The following is a 20,153-nucleotide window of genomic DNA, read 5'->3' as shown; positions in this document are numbered from 1 at the left end:
CAGTTACATTAGTCTCACATACACAATGACAAACAGAGGCAGTATATATATTTCAATAATGCTTTATTAATGCAACTGCATCTTAGATAGCAAAGCGTGGACTGCAATAACCAGGACGATGCACCATGACAAGACTAAAATTGTGTCACGGAGAGTAAAACACCAAAATAATTATACCATATTGTCACTAGAGTCAACAGACTAATTCCTACCTAGGCTACAATTGAGCACAGCGTGTTAAGCTCTAATTCTGCCCTTCAGGTTCCCCTGGGAAGACATCATCCCCCATACCTGAGCAAAGGCCTGAAGTCTGCAAAACAGCTGTAACGAAGCATTCAGCAATCAGCATACAGTTGTGGTTCTCTGGCTGGAATCTCCCTCTAACGTATGAGGGACAGGGAAGTCTTTTTATATTAAAACATCTGGTGTTCTCAGAAAATTTCCCTACGTAAGGATGAGTATTTTCTAGGAATGTCAGAGACTAAACTTATACCACATTCACTGGTAACCTATCCCGCTGTAGCCTTGAAAGAAGCATAGATTGAGCAAGAATGTCTTGTTTGAGAACAGAGTGCCTGCCTAGGCAAAAACTGTCAGATAGAGAGAACATAAAACAAGACCGTAAAAGTGGCTACTGTAACAATAATAAAGCAGAGCCAAATAAAATACATCTAGGTTAAAGTGCACAACGGCAAGCCTAGTATGTTAAAATAATGTGCCTGGAGCTATAACTAAAATGGCTACACAACAAGGCAATGTGTAAAGTATTTATGGAGCACACACACAATAATAAAGTGAGAAAACAACACAAGAAAGATCCACACCACTTTAGAAAAAAAGGTTGAATGTTTAAAAATTATTTGACACCAAAATAACAAAAATCCAATCAGTGGAAAGAAAGTTATAAATTTGTAAAGTTTACATTGAAATCTAGCACCTAAAAGATCAGCGCTTACCTTCAAACTTAAAAAAGTCTGAGAGAAAAATGTTCTAACAAGGTAAAGGTCAGGCACTGTCCGAGGAGAAGGCATTGCCATTGGGAAGCCCCTCGAGAAAGTTGCATTGAAGATTTCTGTGTTTGGTCTGTTTTTTTTTAATTGAAAATTTCAGTGGGATGAATCTGGAGGTTGTAGCCAACAAGAGTTCCAGGAGACCGGATTCCCCTTTGGCAAGAGACAGATGGAAAGGATTTGCTGCTGCAGAGAACAACATATTGAGGCCTGCTGCAAACTCAGACAGAACAGAGATGCAGCTCGGATGACTAGAAAAGCATGTTGGTCCTGGTATTCTCTGTCCTAAGGGCAGTTTTTAGCCAACATTTTTTAAGCCCAAATTTTCACTTTTGGCTATCTGGGCACCTTTAGCACCACCACCATGGGTCCAGCACTGGAGAAGCACAACTTGATGAGTTAGGACTCACTCAGCCTGGGTCCAGGTGCGGGTTCAGGATGGTTGGAGCCTTTCATGTCCGTAAGGCTCAAATCAAGACGCTAGCAACTAGCCCTTGGAGTCACTGTGATAGTCCTGGGTTAAAGAGATGAAGCAGAGCTCAAGCAACAGTGTAGGCATTTGAGTGTTCAAGGCAGGCTCCAGGCAACAAAGTAGTTCTTCCAGGTGCAGCAAAGCTGTCTTGTTAAAATGGGGTTTCTGGTTGGCTAGGGAATGCATTTAAGCCAAGCAGAACCCACCCAATCTAGTCAGGGCGAGGGAGTTACACAACCAAGATAACCCCTGCTCACCCTCTTGGTAGCTTGGCACGAGCAGGCAGGCCTATCCTAGAGGCAATGTGTAAAGCGATTGCACACACACACACACACACAAAAAACACATGACACAATAAGTACTCCACAAAGGAAACACAATACCAAGTTATATAAAAATAAACTGTATCGCACAAAAAATCATTAGACCAAACACCACATGTATCAGTAATACCTTGCTACACAAGCAGTTGTCAGAACATTACTCAGTTACTAGTACTCTGCAAAAGCCAGCAGTAGTCGTATAAAAAACTGGTTACTGGTTATTCTTTAAAACAAGCAGTAGTCAAGTTGTCATAATTATCACCAAAAATCAAATGTCATAATGATCGCATCTCATCACAAATGCTAGGACATTAACAGGGCTGTGCATAACATGAAAAATAACCACAAATGCTCAAGGCAGTGTAATCACACTTAGCATGGAAGCCATGACCTCATCATGAAGCCCATTCAATGAAACATTCTACATAGGCCATCAGATTACCAAAATAAATGCACATCAGAAAACCTCTCCTTAGGGCACGTCAGGCACCAAAGACAAAGGCCCATATCACCATGTTCAATTTATGGGGGAAATCGGGCGGCTCCTGCCGGCTCTGATTATTGCACTGTACTGGCATGACTGACCTGCTAACAACCGAACAGCAGAGGCTTGGCAGGGATGGGGACCTCTGCTGAGACTTCCCTCCCGTCCGTGAGCCACAAAGCAGAAAGGGGATCCGGCGGGAACGGGGACCGCCGATGAGGCTCCCTTCCCTCCTCCCGTGAGTCACAAAGCAGAAAGGGGGTTCAGCAGGAATGGGGACCTTCGATGAGACTTCCCTCCTGCCCATGAGCCATACCTTAATGTTCCCGGTTTCCTGGAGACGTTGCCTTCCTAGCAGCAGTGCAGCAGTGTTCCTGGTTTCCTGGGGTCGCTGCCTCTCCCCACTAACCACAGTGCACTCCTTCATGCTGACGGGGACAGAATCCCCTGTGTCAAGGGAGACACGACAGTGCTCTTCCTAAGCTGGTCAAATCAAAACAACAAAATGTAGCTCTTTCCTCGCGCTTAGGAAAACAAAAGGCAAAACTCTCTTCCTGCACTAAGGGGAAAGTTAGCTGCAGCGCTCTCAAGTGCTGAGAGGCAAGAAGAGCTGCAGACAGGGGGCACATTACCCAGCTTCTGGAGACAGCAAAATTGGGCACAGGGTGGCAGGGCCCAAGCAAACAGGCCAGCACAAAGGTTTGCAGGCAACGACAATTCCTCTTAGTGACCTAGCAGGTCACAGGTCTGCACAACAGCAGCAGTCTAAAGGCGGTTCCTTGTGAGTCCCTTCAGCAGCATCCTGTGTCCAGTTCATTAGTCCATTCATTTCTCTCAAACATGGGGAAAACCCCTGTACTTATACTCACTTTTGCACAACTTTTACAAAAGGGGTGAGAAGAGGTTCCAACCAGTCCAAACTGGTTCTAGGAGTGTCTTCTCTCTCTCCTCCAGCACAGGTTCCAGACATCAGTGGGGGGCAACCAAGCCCTTTGTGTGAGACCAGGGCACAGCCTTCACAAATGCAGGTGTGCTTTGCTTCTCCTTATCTCCTGCAAGGAAGACCATTCAATATGTAGATGCACCTCTGTGACACCTCCACCCTCCCTGTGTACAGGCTGTCTGAAAAGGATGCACAAAGCCCAGATGTCACTCTGCCCCAGACATGGATTGGAGCCAAGCTACAAAACGCCATAGTCATAAGCACAGAGAAATGCCCACTTTCTAGAAGTGGCATTTCTATAATGGTAAGAAAAAATCCACCTACACCAGTAAGCAGCATTTCTCACTACGATTACAACCATACCAAACATGCTTAAGCTGCCCCTCATAGATCAGACAATTCCACCTAGACATAAGGTAGGTCATTTCCAATGCAATTCTATGAGTAAGGCAGCACTCACAGCAGTGAGTAAACAAATATGGTGTTGGTCACTACCAGGACAGGCCACACAACCAGGCACATGTCCTGGCTTTTACACGCATAGCACCCTGCCCATAGAGTTAGCTAGGTCCAACCTTAGGGGTGACTTACATGTAGTAAAATGGGAGTTCCAGCCCTGACAAGTAACTTTAGATGCCAGGTTACTGTGGCAGTAAACTGTGGACACAGGCCCTGCGCCTGCACTTTAACATTGATCAGAAGTGATAAAGTACTCAGAGTCCTAGAGCCAACATCAAAATGTCAGAAAAAATAGGAGGAGGAAGGCAACAGGTGTGTGGATGACCCTGTAAGAAGGGCCAAGTCCAACTTGTCTTTTGAAATACACAGCAGGCCACAGCAGCAGGCATCCTCTGAGAGTCATTCTGCAGATCCAGAAAGAGAAATGAAGAGTGGGTTTATATCAGGTGCCTTCCTTGAAGTAACAGACGTTTCCTGTCTGCATGGACAATGGAGAGACAATGCAGTTGTGACAAGTCCTTTGTGTGAAGGCAGATTGCAGTGTATTCAGGCACATCTAATCCCTCCACTGTGTGACTGTCTAGAATTAACAAAGTCCAACTGCCATCTATACCATCAGACATGGGACCTAGCAAATGCTGCAGGCACAAAATAGCAAGAGCAAGAAAATGCCATTTTCTAAAAGTGGTATTTTCAAAATTGTAAACTAAAATCTGACTGTACCAATAAAGAGGATTGTTAATTACAGTTTAACAGATATGAAACATTATATGCTTACCTGTTAGCACTTAGTAGGTGGAGTAAAGGAACCCAATATTATCCTATTGGAGAGGTAGGCCTCATAGTAGTGAAAAATGAATTTAGGAGTTGTTGCCAGCATATGTAAAACGTAAAAGTGCAAGTCCAACCTTTTAATTATAGTGCACTCTGCCCTGTGGGCTCCCTAAGGCCTACCTTAAGGTTTGACGTGTAGGCAATAAAAGAGGATTGTAAGGTCTGGTTTATATTGGCAAGTTGAATTGGCAGTGTAAAACTGCATACAAGCTGCAATCGCACAAGACAAGTTTTACAGGACTATTAAAGTGGGTGGCACAATAAGTGTTCAGGTGCACTAATACAGCATTTCATTTATAGACCCTGGGTATATTGTATACCACTTTACAAGGGACCTGTAAGTAAATTAAATATGTCAACCAGATGCAAGCCAGTTTCATTATGTTTAGGGGAGTAAGCTCAAGCCTTTTAGCACTGGTTAGCCATGCTAGAGTGCACAGAGTCCTACGGTCAACAGATACAAATTTCAGCAAAAGTAGAAACCAAAAGGCAACAAGTTTGGGGAAAGACCTCCTTAAGGTTGATAGGCCTTGCAGTCTGAAACATCCTAGCCATTTGAAATGGAACATAGCAACAAGACACATTACAGCCTCATTAGGCCACTTTGGTGAGTTACAGATCAATCCCTCATGATCTCTGGATGAATGTAAGGGCAACCCAGTCCCTTTCTTGCAGTTTTGGCATGATCACTCCAACAAAGATGAAATCAATGTAGCTGCCTTCAACTAAAGCACTAAAGTATGCAAGCCATGAGTGCCATGCTCCCTGTGACACTAGAACAAGCTATATTTGCCTGATGAGCCCTAATAAGGGCAAAAACGGTCCAGGGCTACTTGTGATTTGGTTTAGGGTGGACCTAGACTGGCAGTTCATACTGGACTGTTGCCACTGGAGAAGGGTCAAGAATGATTTGCATATGGCTGAGTCTAAACTGGGTTATCCCCCACTTTTTGCATTGTATGTGATGTAGCCTAGAGGTTGTTAGGGCCCAGGGCCCCTGCTAACCAGGCTCCCTGGGTAAGAGCCCTTTCCCTAAACTGTTGTCATGCATTTGCAAAATTGGCAACACCTTTAGCTGCCACTATGAGTCCCTAGTAAATGGTACCTAGGTACCCAGGGCATGGAGTACTAATGGTAGGCCCCTGAGGACAGCAGTACTGATTGTGTCCCCCTCTAGAACCATTAATCCAGATGCACCCAGTCCTGCCATTGTTGGCAGAGTGCTCTGGTACAAACTTAAAACAGAAACTCGACATAGCACACTGCCTGTGTGCCCTGGGCACTATACAATGCATGCACTATAGCTAAGACAAGCCTCTGGCAGGCGTTCCAGCCCTCAGGCAGGGTGCACTGTACTGTATGTGAGGGCATAGTGTAGTATTGTGTTTATTTCTGGAACAATATTGTAGGTAGTGTTTTGTTGTAGTATTTCAATGTAGGGTTGTATTTTATGTTTTAGGGGTATTTGTATTATGTAGAACCTATTTGGTATCTTCCAGCTTCACCTGCGGCATTTAGTATCTCCCTCAGCTGGACATCATTCCGTGCTGGACAGTTGATGGTGCTGGAGGTTTTATTGGAGGCTGGAGTTCCTATTATTTTACCTGTGAAATTTTACTGAATAAAAAGCTGATGTCAACATCACCTGCGTGGACCTGCACTCATCTTCAACATTGATACTGCATTTTGGCGACGAGCTGGCGAACTTCATCCCTGCAACAGGAACTCTAGTCTATTTTTGGCCCTGGTATTGTTGATCAACTCATCTTACTTTATATAGTTCTATTTTTTTTTGTACTATCTGTTTTACTTATTATCTTTTTCACATAACTCTCTTTTCTCTCCCACTACTTATCCTCTTTCTCTTCTTTCATTCATTTTTTTTTTAAATTCCTGCTCTTCACTCAGTGTTAATTTTGCGGATTTTCTTTTCCTCTTCTCCCTATTGTCCTTTATTTTTTCTATTTACTTTTCCTCCGCGCAGTATTTAACTTATGTGTGCACTTCGCTAAGTTGTTTCATTTTAAAATTCCCTGTTTACTTTTATCCTCACCGCTTGGCAGCGCGTGCGGTTACCAAGCAACGAGGAACGCGTTGCTTCTACTCTGCTCCCTCGGCTTGCATTCCGTGCCGCCAGAGTGAATCTCACGTTGCTTGGCCGTGCGTGCGGTTACCAAGCAACGAGGAACGCGTTGCTTTTACTCTAATCTCGCGGCTTGTATCCTCTGCCGCTAGACTGAATATTTGGTGCGCATGTGTATTTGCGCAGCTGGCTTTTCTCCTTGCGCGCGTGCTCGTGTGCGGCCGGTCTTCTTCTACTTTGTGGAAGATCGTATCTCTGCACTTACTTGTGCGGCCAGTGTTACATATCTGGTGCGCGTATTTGAGCACATTGTTAATCTGTGCAGCTACTTTACCTCTAAATTTGTTACTTCTGCACTCTCTTTCCGATTGATTTTTCAATCGGAAAAACGTATAAAATGTAGTATTAAGGGTATACATTTTATGTTGAAGCTGGATACATCGGGCCTGATTCTAACTTTGGAGGACGGTGTTAAACCGTCCCAAAAGTGGCGGATATACCACCTACCGTATTCCGAGTTCCATAGGATATAATGGACTCGTAATACGGTAGGTGGTATATCCGCCACTTTTGGGACGGTTTAACACCGTCCTCCAAAGTTAGAATCAGGCCCATCGTTCTTAGTTCTACATTTCATTGTTGTATATCCCTGTTCATTGTTACATGCTAATTTGTTTCTTAACAGTACAACATTCTATTTCTTTGAAATTCAGCTTAATACTATATTGTTCTATTATTTTTTCTCTCTTTGCCTTTTCCTTCAGTTCTGTTATTGCGATACTCACATTCCATCATCTTCATTTTCTTATTTTCCATAATGCAGAATATTTCTCCTCCTCCTTTTTTCTTATCTTCTCCTGATGATCCGACAATTCCTTGGCCAAAATGGAAAAATGTTTTTTTAACATACTTAAAGGTTTGTGGAACCAATTTATCCATTGAAAGGAAGACATCACTACTTCAACATTGCTTAGGTGCAGAAGGGCAAGAAATATTAGACACCTTACCTGCGGTGTCAAATTTGGATGGAGCAGTTGGTGATGCTCCTTTAAATGACTTTGATGAAACTCTTCTTCGCCTTGACACACATTTCTTACCTAAAGTATCAATTCTTCTACAAAGGTTTTATTTTGGCAAAAGCAAACAGATGGATGAAGAATCAATAGAAGATTATATAACCAAACGTCGCAAACTAGCTTCTCTTTTCAATTTTGGTGCTACTATAGAAGAACGCATTAGGGACCAATTTATGTTAGAATGCAAATGTGATAAAATTAGGGAAGCTCTATGGTCCAAGAGTGATCCTTTTCTTGATGAAGTGTTGAAGGTTGCAAAACAATTTGAACATTCTCTATCTTGTATTGAAACTTTAAAGAATTCTAAAGCTTCTTCTTCTTTAAACAAAATTGATTCAAAGCCTAAAAGCTTCATCAACTTAAAGAACAAAACTAAAACATTTTGTTTTAGATGTGGGTCACCTTCTCATCTAGCGAACTTTAAAGACTGTCCAGCTATTCATGTTGTCTGCAACAAATGCAACAAAAAGGGTAATTTCGCTATGTGCTGTAAGTCCACTAACAAAAACAATGTAAAAATTAATGAAGTGTCTGACGATAATGATAATCAGCCTTTCATCTTACAAATAGTAAATGATGTTAACTGCATTTCCACCGTTCATTGTGAGTACCCAAGAGATCTTGTAATGATAAATGAAATTCCTATCACTATGATGATGGATTCTGGTGCTAAGCTGTCTCTTGTGTCTGTGGAAGATTATATGACGTCCCTTGAGGGCAAAGTTGACCTACTGTCACCTGATGTTTTGCCTTTTTCGTATGGTGGCAAACCTATTGAATTAAAAGGATACTTTAATGCAAAGATTAATTTCAAAGGGAATGAAATAACTGGTAAAATTTACGTTCCTGTGGTTGGAGATACCATTTTAAGTTGGCCCCATCAGAAAGAATTGGGAATAGTTTTGAACCCTAATGCTGTGCCTCAGGTTATTGTGCAAGAGGTGTTGGATCTTGAACGTCAATTATGGAATGAATACCCGGATGTATTTAGTGCCAAAGTAGGTTGCAGAAAAGGATACAAACATCAGATTGTTTTGAAAAAAGATACACAACCCATAGTTTCAAAAGTGCAGATCATTCCTACAAGTTTAAAAGGAAAAGTGAAGCAAGAACTTGAAAGACTTAAAGACAGTGGAATTATCCAGGAAGTAGAAACAGCACAATGGATAGCTCCCGTAGTGGTTGCGACCAAACATTCTGGAGACATTAGACTGTGTATTGATCTACGCAACCTGAACAAACAAGTGGTTGAAGACAGGTTTCCATTACCGATCATCAATGAAATGATAAGTTCATTAGGAGATGCAAAAGTTTTTTCTACCCTTGACCTAACTTCTGCGTACCATCAAGTGCAACTGACTGAAGACTCTAAACTTCTCACCTCTTTTATTACTCCCTTTGGTGTTTTCAAATTCAATTGAATGCCTTTTGGTTTATGTTCAGCTGGAGTGGTATTTCAAAGACTGATGCAAGATATTTTAGGGGGTTGGGGGTGTGTGTTTTTTCCAAGACGACGTTCTTGTATTCACCAACACTCATGAAGAACATATCAAGAAATTGAGAAGTGTGCTTTCGTTGTTCAGAGCCAAGGGCATCACACTGAAAAAAGAAAAGTGTAAATTTGTTCAGTCTCAAATAACGAATTTAGGACATGTTATTTCAAGTGATGGTGTTAAGCCGAAGGATGATTTAGTATGTACAATTACAGATTTGTCTACTCCAAGGTGTAAGAAAGATATTCTGATCTTTTAAGGCATGGCAGAATTCTATGCTAGGTACATTCCCAACTTTGCTAAAAGATCAAACTCCATTAGATTCTTGCTCAACAAGGGGAGTGAGTTTGTTTGGTCCACAAATTGTGAGATGGAATTTCAGGATCTTAAGGAAGCACTCTCTTCTGCCCAATCCCTTAGTAGCTTCCAACCTGGTCTTCCGTGTCACCTTATTACTGATGCATCTGATAAAGGTTTAGGATGTGTGTTGAAGCAACTAAGGAGGGGAATTGAGACTACGGTTGCGTTTGCATCTCGCACTCTCCGTGGTGCAGAATTTAATTATTCTACCATTGAGAAAGAAGCTCTGGCAATTTATTGGTCTATTAAGAAATTTAGACAATTTCTTTGGGGAATTTCTTTTGAAGTACGATCCGATTATAAACCATTGCAAGAGATCTTTGGGAAGAAAGGTTTAGATAACGTTTCTTCCCCCATTTGTAAATGGATAGTTGGGCTCCAAGATTATCGATTTACGGTGAAATATGTTCCGGGATGTGACAACAAGACGGCTGATTGCGTGTCTAGGTTAGTGTCTGATGATGTGATTGATGAGTGTGATAGCATGTCGTGGTGGACGGATGAAGAGGTACAAGTTTGTTATATAACGGATGGGTGTGTTTTAGAAGGTGAATGGCGTGAAGAGTTAAGTAAAGATGAAGATCTTTCTAAAGTGATAAATTTGCTGGAGTCGGGGAAACTGAAGGATTACCATGGTGCTTCAATTTCTCCTTACAAGAAGGTGTGGGATGAGTTGTGGTTACATGAAGGTTTGTTGCTAAGGGGTAACAAACTTGTTCCTCCGTTATCTTTACGAGACCGGCTCCTTGCTTTCTCACATTCTGGTCATCCTGGTATAAGCAAAACTAAGGAAAGAATGAGGGCTTCATATTGGTGGCCAGGAATGGATATTGCTTTAGAAAGGAGAGTGCGAGATTGCGTTGAATGCTGTTTGGCAGACAAGACGCTTAAGGTGAGAACTCAACAGTTAGTACTTAAAGAAATTCCAAATGAGGTGTGGGAAGAAGTTGCTATTGACATTATAGGACCTGTGTCCTCAGGGTCTAGTTCTAAGTATATCATTGTGCTAATGGATATACTTTCCCATTCGATGGAAGTGTACATAGCTTCTGAGATCACTTTGAAGGTTGTGGTGGACTTCCTGTCCAAAGTTTTCAGCAGGGAGGGGAATCCTGGCGCGATTCTGTCAGACAATGGTGTTCAATTCACCTCGAAATTTATGAGAGATTTTCTTTTGTCTAGGGGAATTGTTCACAAAAAATGTGCACTTTATCATCCTGAAACCATTGGTATGGTGGAACATTTCAATAGAACTTTGAAAGAAACCATTCAATTAGCTAAAATAAATGGAGTTGGTTGGGAGAGTTGGGTGGAGAATAAAGTTGAAGAGTACAGGTTCACTCCACATTCCAGCACTGGCCAGACTCCTTTCTTATTGTTTAGGAAGTGTGTGCCACATACCAAAATCAATCCTCCCTGGCTTAGGAAACATCTTTCTTGTGTTGTGGATAAAGAATCTATCGAAAGTAATGCTAAAGATAAAGATGAATATCACCGACTCAAAAGGAAGGAAATCTATGATGTTCGTAAATCTGTGAAAAAATGTGTTGTTTGTATTGGTGACAAAGTTAAAGTTAAATTACCTGGAACTAACAGGTCTAGTACATCTAAATTCAGTCCCATACATGAAGTTGTTAAAGTTTTTAGAGGGTCTGTCAAACTTGATGATGGGCGGATCTGGAATTTGAATAGAATTGTTGTGATTTAATTTATATAGGGAGGGGGGTGGTGTAGTATTGTGTTTATTTCTAGAACAATATTGTAGGTAGTGTTTTGTTGTAGCATTTCAATGTAGGGTTGTATTTGATGTTTTAGGCGTATTTGTATTATGTAGAATCTATTTGGTATCTTCCAGCTTCACCTGCGGCATTAAGTATCTCCCTCAGCTGGACAGCATTCCGTGCTGGACAGTTGATAGTGCTGGAGGTTTTATTGGAGGCTGGAGTTCCTGTTATTTTACCTGTGAAATTATACTGAATAAAAAGCTGATGTCAACATCACCTGCGTGGACCTGCACTCATCTTCAACATTGATACTACACATAGCTACATGAGCAGTATGCCCCCACTATGTCCTTGCCAAACCTGGGACATAGTGCAGCCACCCATTTTAATACATTTTAATAGATGTGCTGAACACTGGTCAGTACGAGTTTCACAGCTACATGATGGCCACTCTGAACCCTGGCTTGCTTGGTATCAAACAACTCATAATGATAAATCCAAACTGTTCCCAGTATTGGATTTATTACCAAATGTAGCCAGGGGTTATCTTAGCAATGCACCCTGCAAAAGCTAACTACCCTGGCACGGTTGCTGACTGGTCCTGACCATCCATCCACCACCAGACACAAATCTACACCCCTGGGGTGAGAGATCCTTCTCTCAGGGATGCAGAACAAAGCTCTTCCTGGGTAGAGGTGCTAACACTCCCTCCATCAGGAATGTGCTCTGCCCTGTTGGTGAGTTTCAAAGGGCTTACCGCCTTTGAAACTCAACCTCCAGGCCTGCTGCTAGCAGTAGATGGCTGCCCCAATTGCAAACCCCCTCTTTTGGCAGGAGCAACAGTGGGAAACAAAGGTCAGGAGGAGTGGCCCTACTTAGCATGCACCACCCCTAAGGTGTTGCATGTGAGGTGGAGTCTCCATTTAATTTTCCTCCATCTTGGATGGAAGGAAAATAGCCAATCAGGTGTAGGGAAGTGACCGCTGCCCACAGAAAGTAGTCTCATAATCAGTGTAGCCACCCTAAGATAGATGACTTATTGGTCACTACCAGGTCCCCCCTAAAACACCCACTACATACAGTATTTAGTGGGCATTCCTAGACCAAGAAATCTGATTCTACAGACAGAAGAGGGCCAGCTCATAGAAGATCCAAGGCACAAGAACTGTGGACCTGATGAACCAAGAAGAGGCACTTCTCCAAGATTGGCCTAACTTCTCTACCAAATGTTAGAGCTTTAGGTGGTCTAGTTTTTACCCCTGCAAACCAATGTGTGATTGCCTGGACCCTCTGCACAGTGTGCCTAGCTTTGCACACTATATAGAGGGCCACCCTCCTACAGCAAAGTGGGCAATAAATAATGAATTGGAATGTGGCCTGAGCAATTTCCAGTAGCTGGGTTTAGTTCAAGCATTCCATCCATCACCTTGTTTTTTCTTGCCCTAAATATGACAGGTATGCCCAGACGTGGGTCCCCATAATCACTGTGTCACTGAAACTAAACTATACCTTGACGATGAGCCTCAGTAAGGGCAAAACCAGTCCTGAGTTGCTTGTGTTTCGGTTTAGGGAGGACCTGGCTTGACAGTTTAGGCTGGATTGTTAACACTGAAGCAGGGTCATGACTGATTTGCATATGACTGGGTCTAAACTGAGGTGGTGTGGTGTGTGAAAAATAAAGAATTGGGATGTGGCTCGAGTGATTGCCAGTGGCTGAGATTAATTCAAGCATCACCTTGGATTTTCTTCCCCTAAAAATAAAACAAAACACATCGCAAAGCCCTTCAGTCTATCATATATTTAATACACAAATACAAAGTAGCAGGCAAATAATGAAAAGACAATTGTCATTTCAATTGACTTAAACACTCTCCAGAAAAAGGGCCAGTTGGAGCCTAATGCTAAATGCATGAAATGTAGTACAGTAGTATATGTTTTCTCTCAATACAAGCCTATGGAACACCGTCATATGACAAAAACAAGTTACTTAAAAAAACTATGGATTGAGCAGGTGTTAGGATCTTCTCCTATAGCATGCACAAGACATTCTTGAGAAAAGGATATCATCCCTCAATACAATGCTGAGATCAGAAGTTTCCTAAAATCCGACTTCTACTTGCCATCACTGAAAATAAGGTTATTCTTACATACATGTGCAAATGTACTTCCCTACATAAAAAGTTTTCAGGGCCTACTAGACTTAGTAAGTTTAATTGAGATTGAAAGACACTTCACACCAATAAGAAACAGTACTTGATTATACAATACGTGTGTTTAAACAAAATTAATACATTTGAAGTACATAAGAATATATGATTATGTTTTGACAGCATCTTTCCAGCTTGAAGGGGAGTTTTCTTTCCATGTGAGAGATAGGTTACTTGATGCTAAATTAAGCAGAGAAATTCAAATGATAATGGATCATGTGCTAAATGTAAGACCCTCAGTGTTTGTAAATCACAATTTGCATTTTTTTGCGACTCACAAATCGCGAGTCGCAAACACTGATGTACAACAGTGTCTGAGACACTGTTTGCAATTCCCAAAAGGGTTGCAAGGGACATGCCTCATTAATATTCATGAGGCAGGTTGCAATTTGCGACGCATTGAGAATGACCCACACTCACAGGGATGGTGGCCTGCTGGGGTCAGCAGACTACCATGTCTGTGACTGCTTTTTAAATAAAGCAATTTTTTTTTTAAGCAGCCCATTTTCCTTAAAGGAAAAGTGGATGCATTTCAAAAATAAAAATGAAATATTTTCTTTCCATTTTTTTTTAGAGTAGGCAGTGATCCATGGGACCACTGCCCGCTCTGAAAAAATGTTTTCTCCCCCATTCACAAATGGGAAGGGGGTCCCTTTGGAATCCCTTCCCATTTGTGAAAGGGTTACTGCCTCTTTCAAGGAGCTGATAAAGTATGAATGTTTTACAACCACATTTCCGGTCGCAAAACATTCATACATACCAGTGTGACTAGCTATTAGGAAGGGGAGCACTTTACGCACCCCTTCCTAGTAGTGACTCACAAGCCCTATTTTGCAAGTCAGAAATAGCTACCAACTCACAAAATAGGGTTAGCACATGGGAAATGCATTTTATTAGTCACAAAGGGCCCAGGGTGCCGTTTACGGCCGGTAAAATGCGTTGTACTTCTGGCCTCATGTGCAGCCCACATTATGCACAAATTAGTCTACAGTTGTCTCGGGGCATGTTGGGGATCTTTGTTTGATTTTCCTGCATGGGACCACCATATCATGCATGGACAGCCAGGATTAGAAGAGTTAATGGAATAGTTTAGAATCTATGTAGACAGAGTTGGCATACAGTCTGGATGAATAATAGTGTTATCAGCATAATAGGTAGGCTGGCATGAACACCTGCATCTTCTTACAGATGCGTAGTTGAGAGATATCTAGTGAGTGGCTTTTGTGGCCTCTGCAAACTACAAAGACTGCTTACTACTTAAGAAGGTTTAAGTTCAGTAAATTGATTGCCACCCACCCCCAAATTATTGATAAAACTTCAGACAGGGTGCTCATACTTTGCTTGGTTGACCTGTGGTTATTCAGATGAGACAATATAAAAATATAGTGTGTGTCATCAGTGTACATATAAAGGTGGGCGTCCGCAAGGTAGAATAATAAGGTGCCACATGTAAAGAAATATGGAAAGAATGGGTTCCTACATAAAGCCACAGATTACAAGTTTTTCTTTGGATAGAAAAAATGGAGGAGAGCCACATTTTAAGTTCGGAAGTGCTGGAAAATGGCCTCTGTGGAGGGTCACCCCAAACTTTTAGCCTTTCTCCTCTTTTTTTCTGACCTCATTTTTGCTGGCTTTAGGACTTTAGACACTTGCATGTGCTCTCTCCCTAAAACATGGTAACATTGGCTCATACCCAATTTGCATTTTCAATGTACTTGTAAGTCCCTAGTAAAGTGCACGACATGTGCCCAGGGCCTATAAATTAAATGCTACTAGTGGAACTGCAGCACTGATTGTGCCACCCACATAAGTGGCCCCTTAACCATGCCTCAGGCCTGCCATTGCTAGGCCTGTGTGTGCAGTTTCACTGCCACTTTGGTTTTGCATTTAGAATAACCTGCCAAGCCTTAAACTTCTCTTTTTCTACATATAAGCCACCCCTAAGGGAGGCCCTAGGTAACCCATAGGGCAGGGCGCCATGTATGTAAAAGGCAGGACATATACTTATGGGTTTTACATGTCCTGGTAGTGAAAAACTAATTTTCCACTACTGCGAGGCCTGCTCTTCTCATAGACTAGCATTAGAACTGCCCTCATGTACTTTAGAGTGGTAGAGTCTGATCTAAAAGGAGTGGCCTGACATGTTTGGTATCGCCAGAACGGTAATAGAAAATCCTACTTACTGGTGAAGTTGTATTTAATATTGCTATTTTAGAAATGCCACTTTTAGAAAGTGGGCATTTCTCTATCCGTACTGTCATCTATGCCTTACAGCCTGTCTGCAATCCACTCCTGGTCTGTGCTGGTTGACAGCTCCCCTTGTGCATTCCACCCAGACAACCACAAACACAGGACACTCAGTCACATCTGTATTCACCTGCATACTGAATGGGTCTTCCTTGAGGAAGAGTGGAGGTGCTCACACTTACATTTCAAAGGCCTGTGGCCTGCCTTCTCAAAAAGGACTGATAACCCTCCACAGGGATACTGGCAGACAGGACTGGGCTGAAAGGAGAACTTGTGCACTTCAAAACCACTCTTTGAAGTTTTACCCACTTCAAAGGCATTTTTCAGTATGTAAACTTGGTCTCTGACCCCACCAAATCAGACACTTCTGGACCTACGCCTGCACTCTGTCAGAGGAACTGTCTGGCTGCCAAAAGGAATCATCTGGACTGCTTAGCTGAGGACTGCTGCCCTGCTTGTTCTGCTGATACCCTGCTGGCCTCTGACTTTGCTGGAAGGACTCTGCCTTCCCCAAATGTGCTCTCTAACGGCTTGGATAGAGCTTGCCTCCGTTCTGAAATCTCAGGGACAGTAAAGACATCATTTTCTAGCTTTAAGCTAGTTTTTCAACTTGAGAGACGCCAAGAACGACTTTAGAGATGCCAGCACTGATGCTGCAGTGTGCTCCTGCTCTGTAAACATTGCTGCATGCAACGACCGTGGACTGCATTGCAAGGCCGACATTGCTGTGACGTCTGTGACGTCATGCAATGTGATTGTGACACTACAAGGTCAACTCATTACGTCTTGACTGACTGGATTTATCGACCCTGCTGGGTCACAAAGAACTGACGTCTCACCAGCGATGCCGCACCAGCTCCCCCTACAACTTGATTGACCCGACACCTCACCTCCCCTTCCTCGCTGCATGGAACCGATTACTCACCTCCCCAGACGCTGTAAGGGACTGATGCCTCACCGACTCCGTGCAACGTATTTTGTTTCTTTGTTTTCAAAGGTACTGTACCTGGGGGTCTGTGGGACTCTGTGAACGGTGCCTGTGGTGTCGGATTATTGGAAATGACTCCGTCAACGACGCTATGATAGCCTCATTTGGAGCTCTTGAGTTTCTAAGCGCTTGAGTGGGATTTAATCTTTAAAAATTCATAAATTTACTTGTGTACATGGGATTTTCATCATTCTGACCTTATTTTATTCAGATCAATATTATCTGTTTTTCCAAACCTGTTTATGAAGTCCAAGGACCAAAAAATACTTCATCCTTTCAAGAAACTCCTTTTGTATCGAACACTGACTGCAGAAATCGACACAAAGCCTGCATCACTGCTGAAAAATCACCGAACGGCCAACCGGAACGAAGCAGCACCGACTTCCAGACTGGAAATTCGAAGCAGTGCCTGCTCCTTCTTCCAGCCCATCAAGGATTTTTAACGCATTGCCCCAGGGTGTCAAAATATCCCCCACCGCAGTGAGGAACCAGGACTGCGTGCCAAAAAATGTTGCAAACCCCTTGAAGCATGGAGACAAATGACTCATCGACTGTGCCGTGAAAATCCGATGCTACACTATATTTTTCCACGCATCTCCTCCTCTGCGGTCTTTGTGCATCATTATTTTTGACGCATCCCAGGTACTGTGTGTAACAACAAAACTGTTTATTTCTAAGGATTGAGACTCTTGTAAAACCTTTTAAAAGTGATATTTCAACTTGTGCATATTGGATTTTTGTTGTTTTTGACCTTATTTTATTCAGACAAATATTATCTATTTTTCTGAACCCTTGTGGTGTGTGGTGTTTATTTGTTGTGTTTTCAGTGTTTTACTGTATGATTTATTGTACAAATACTTTACACGTTGTCTTCTGAGTTAAGCCTGAATGCTCAGTGCCAAGCTACCAGAGGGTGTGCACAAGATAATTTGGGTTGTGTTCTAACTGGGTCTTGTGATTTTAGTACATTTTGCCATTCAACATCAGAGAGGAGGCAGAGCTTAGATGCTCCAATTGAGGCTCTCTATCACCATTCAATACTGAAAAGAAGAACTGCATTTCTACAGCATCATATGACAGTAGTCTAATGCCTCCTGGAACACATTACACTTCTAGAAGTACTATTGAGGCACAGTTGTCAGTAGCGGAGTTGACCAAGCACTAACACAGTCCCTAGTGGTATAGACCATGGGAGGGGGGTTAAATTCTCTAGAACGTGTTTAGTGCCTCACTTCCTTTTCCAAAAAAGACGGAATCTCTTTTTCTGAATAGCTGTATCACGTCTCCCATAGATCTCACAACCACATGTGGATACTCAAACCATCCTGTCAGCTACACTTTGTCAGGACGGTTGAAGGGAAATGAAACATGGCTGTTCAACTGCCTCCTCTGCAATAGTGGAGGAAATCACTGTCAGGATGCTGCAATGGGGCTTACAACATAGAAAAAAGCAAAGGGGTCAGTTTGAGAAGATCATTCAATGCTAGTCAATGAGGTGAGATCTTTAAAAATGTACTTGGCATCCTCTCCAGCCTGATTGGGCATGGTGGACAGGAGAATGGTGGCAGGCACAGAGTATTATCGACTGGATAAGCAGAAGATTGACCTGAGAGATGAACTAAGGATTCTATTGACAATCAGAATTGACTTAAAAACAGGTGTCATCAGACCAACCTAAGATTTTCTGACAGCGAGAAACAAAAGATATGCTCACTTTCCTGGTGACATTTCAACTGGATCTCACTATGCACACTTTCAAACCAATTTGGAATTTTAAAAAACTCATAGAGCCCACCATAGAAACAGTTGTGGCTCGCAGGGGTAACAGGGGAAGGGGCGGAGTGGGAATATTAATAAAATTAAAAATACATTTAAAAAAAACACTGCTATGCCACCACTCCTCCGTCACCTCATCAGCAGGCAGGCACAGTCTCCCAGTTTGCCCTGCGGCCAATCCTGACACTGCTCAGAGCAGCGTTCGAATTGGCTGGAAGCGCCCAGCCAGGGAGCTCCCAGGAACACTGTGGGCTTTTGCCTGCTCTGTCCAGCCCGAACTCAGTGCCAGGCTGGAGAGAGTACGGTGTGCATGTGTGTTGGGCCAGCCCGAGACGGCCGACCAAACACACATGCACACTGGGGGGAGTGCACAGTGAACTCCCATCAGTGCTCTTCATTCTCAATGCCCCGCAGCAAATACTTTAACAACAAAAGGATAACAAACTTAGTTTATTATCCTTTTGTTGTTAAAGTGTTAAAGTATTTGCAGCGGTTGCTGCTGGCGGGGTGGGCGACGCGCCTCCACCAGAACGGAGGAGCCACCACTGCCCAGAAACACTATGAATGTGAATATCCCGAGCACCCTTATAGCCTGCTTCCTGTGCTTCCTAATTCACCAACTGTCCTGACAGGTTACGTCCTTAGTCTGTAAACAAAATAGCCCATCTATATACAAAAGTCACAAAATCTCTATGGCGGCTGAAGTTTTCCACAAGACCAATCCAGAAAGGAAAGTGTTCTTGCATTCACATCAAATGTTTCTAAAGTTCATTTATGACAGGAGCCGAAAATAAATACATTGTTATAGAAGGAGAAAGAAATAGTTTCATGAACCAGAATATCTGGAAATAATAATGGAATCATTGGGATCGTCAGTCCTAGACACATCACAGGCACATCTTCATGCACTGACGTGCAAACACACGCTACAAAAAAAAATATTGACTGATGTAGAGGCTTCATTTTCAGAAAGGTAGACACTAGATTCTGCACAAAAAGGAGCATCTACACAGAGCACGCTGGATCAAGCTTTTTAGCTCAAAAAAATAAACAAGAAGTGTCCTGGCTGTCTCTTACGGGGCCCTGGGGTATGACTAGATGAAACTGTATGAGTATACTTCCACATGCTTTTGCCATTTACAAGAGCGTGTTTTAGGGTGCAACCATGTACTCTTTGCCACGTTACCTTTTATTACACCGATGAGTATATTACAATTACACAAGAAATATGACAGTTGTGTTACATTAGAATATGTATCTATGAGTTTCAGTCCTTATTAACCACCTGCCCAAACATTTTGTTACACGCATTTATTTCGATATCCCCTTTTGGATGGGAATAGTATTGGAGGGAACCTAGGAATGACACACACCTGAAAAAAGTTTATTTTGTTCAGAAATGTTGGGCTCACATGGTCCTTTTTTGTCCAGTTGTCTGGATCTACCCACGTGAATTGTGCAGTGCCCATAGTTTAGTGTGCTCATGAGACTTACTCTGGGATAGATTACGTTCTCACTTCAAAATCTGTTTTGCACTTACTCACCTACTGTTTTGTTTTTGATTATGAGGTTTAGGACCTCTAGCCAATACAGCTGAACATGAAACTCGGTCATATCCACCACCATCTAAGTGGTGGAGGATGAATGTGATAGTATACAAACTGTTGACAGAAA

This window comes from Pleurodeles waltl, chromosome 6 (assembly GCF_031143425.1).
Source record: "Pleurodeles waltl isolate 20211129_DDA chromosome 6, aPleWal1.hap1.20221129, whole genome shotgun sequence".
Lineage (NCBI taxonomy): Eukaryota > Metazoa > Chordata > Amphibia > Caudata > Salamandridae > Pleurodeles > Pleurodeles waltl.
This window is presented reverse-complemented; position numbering follows the sequence as displayed.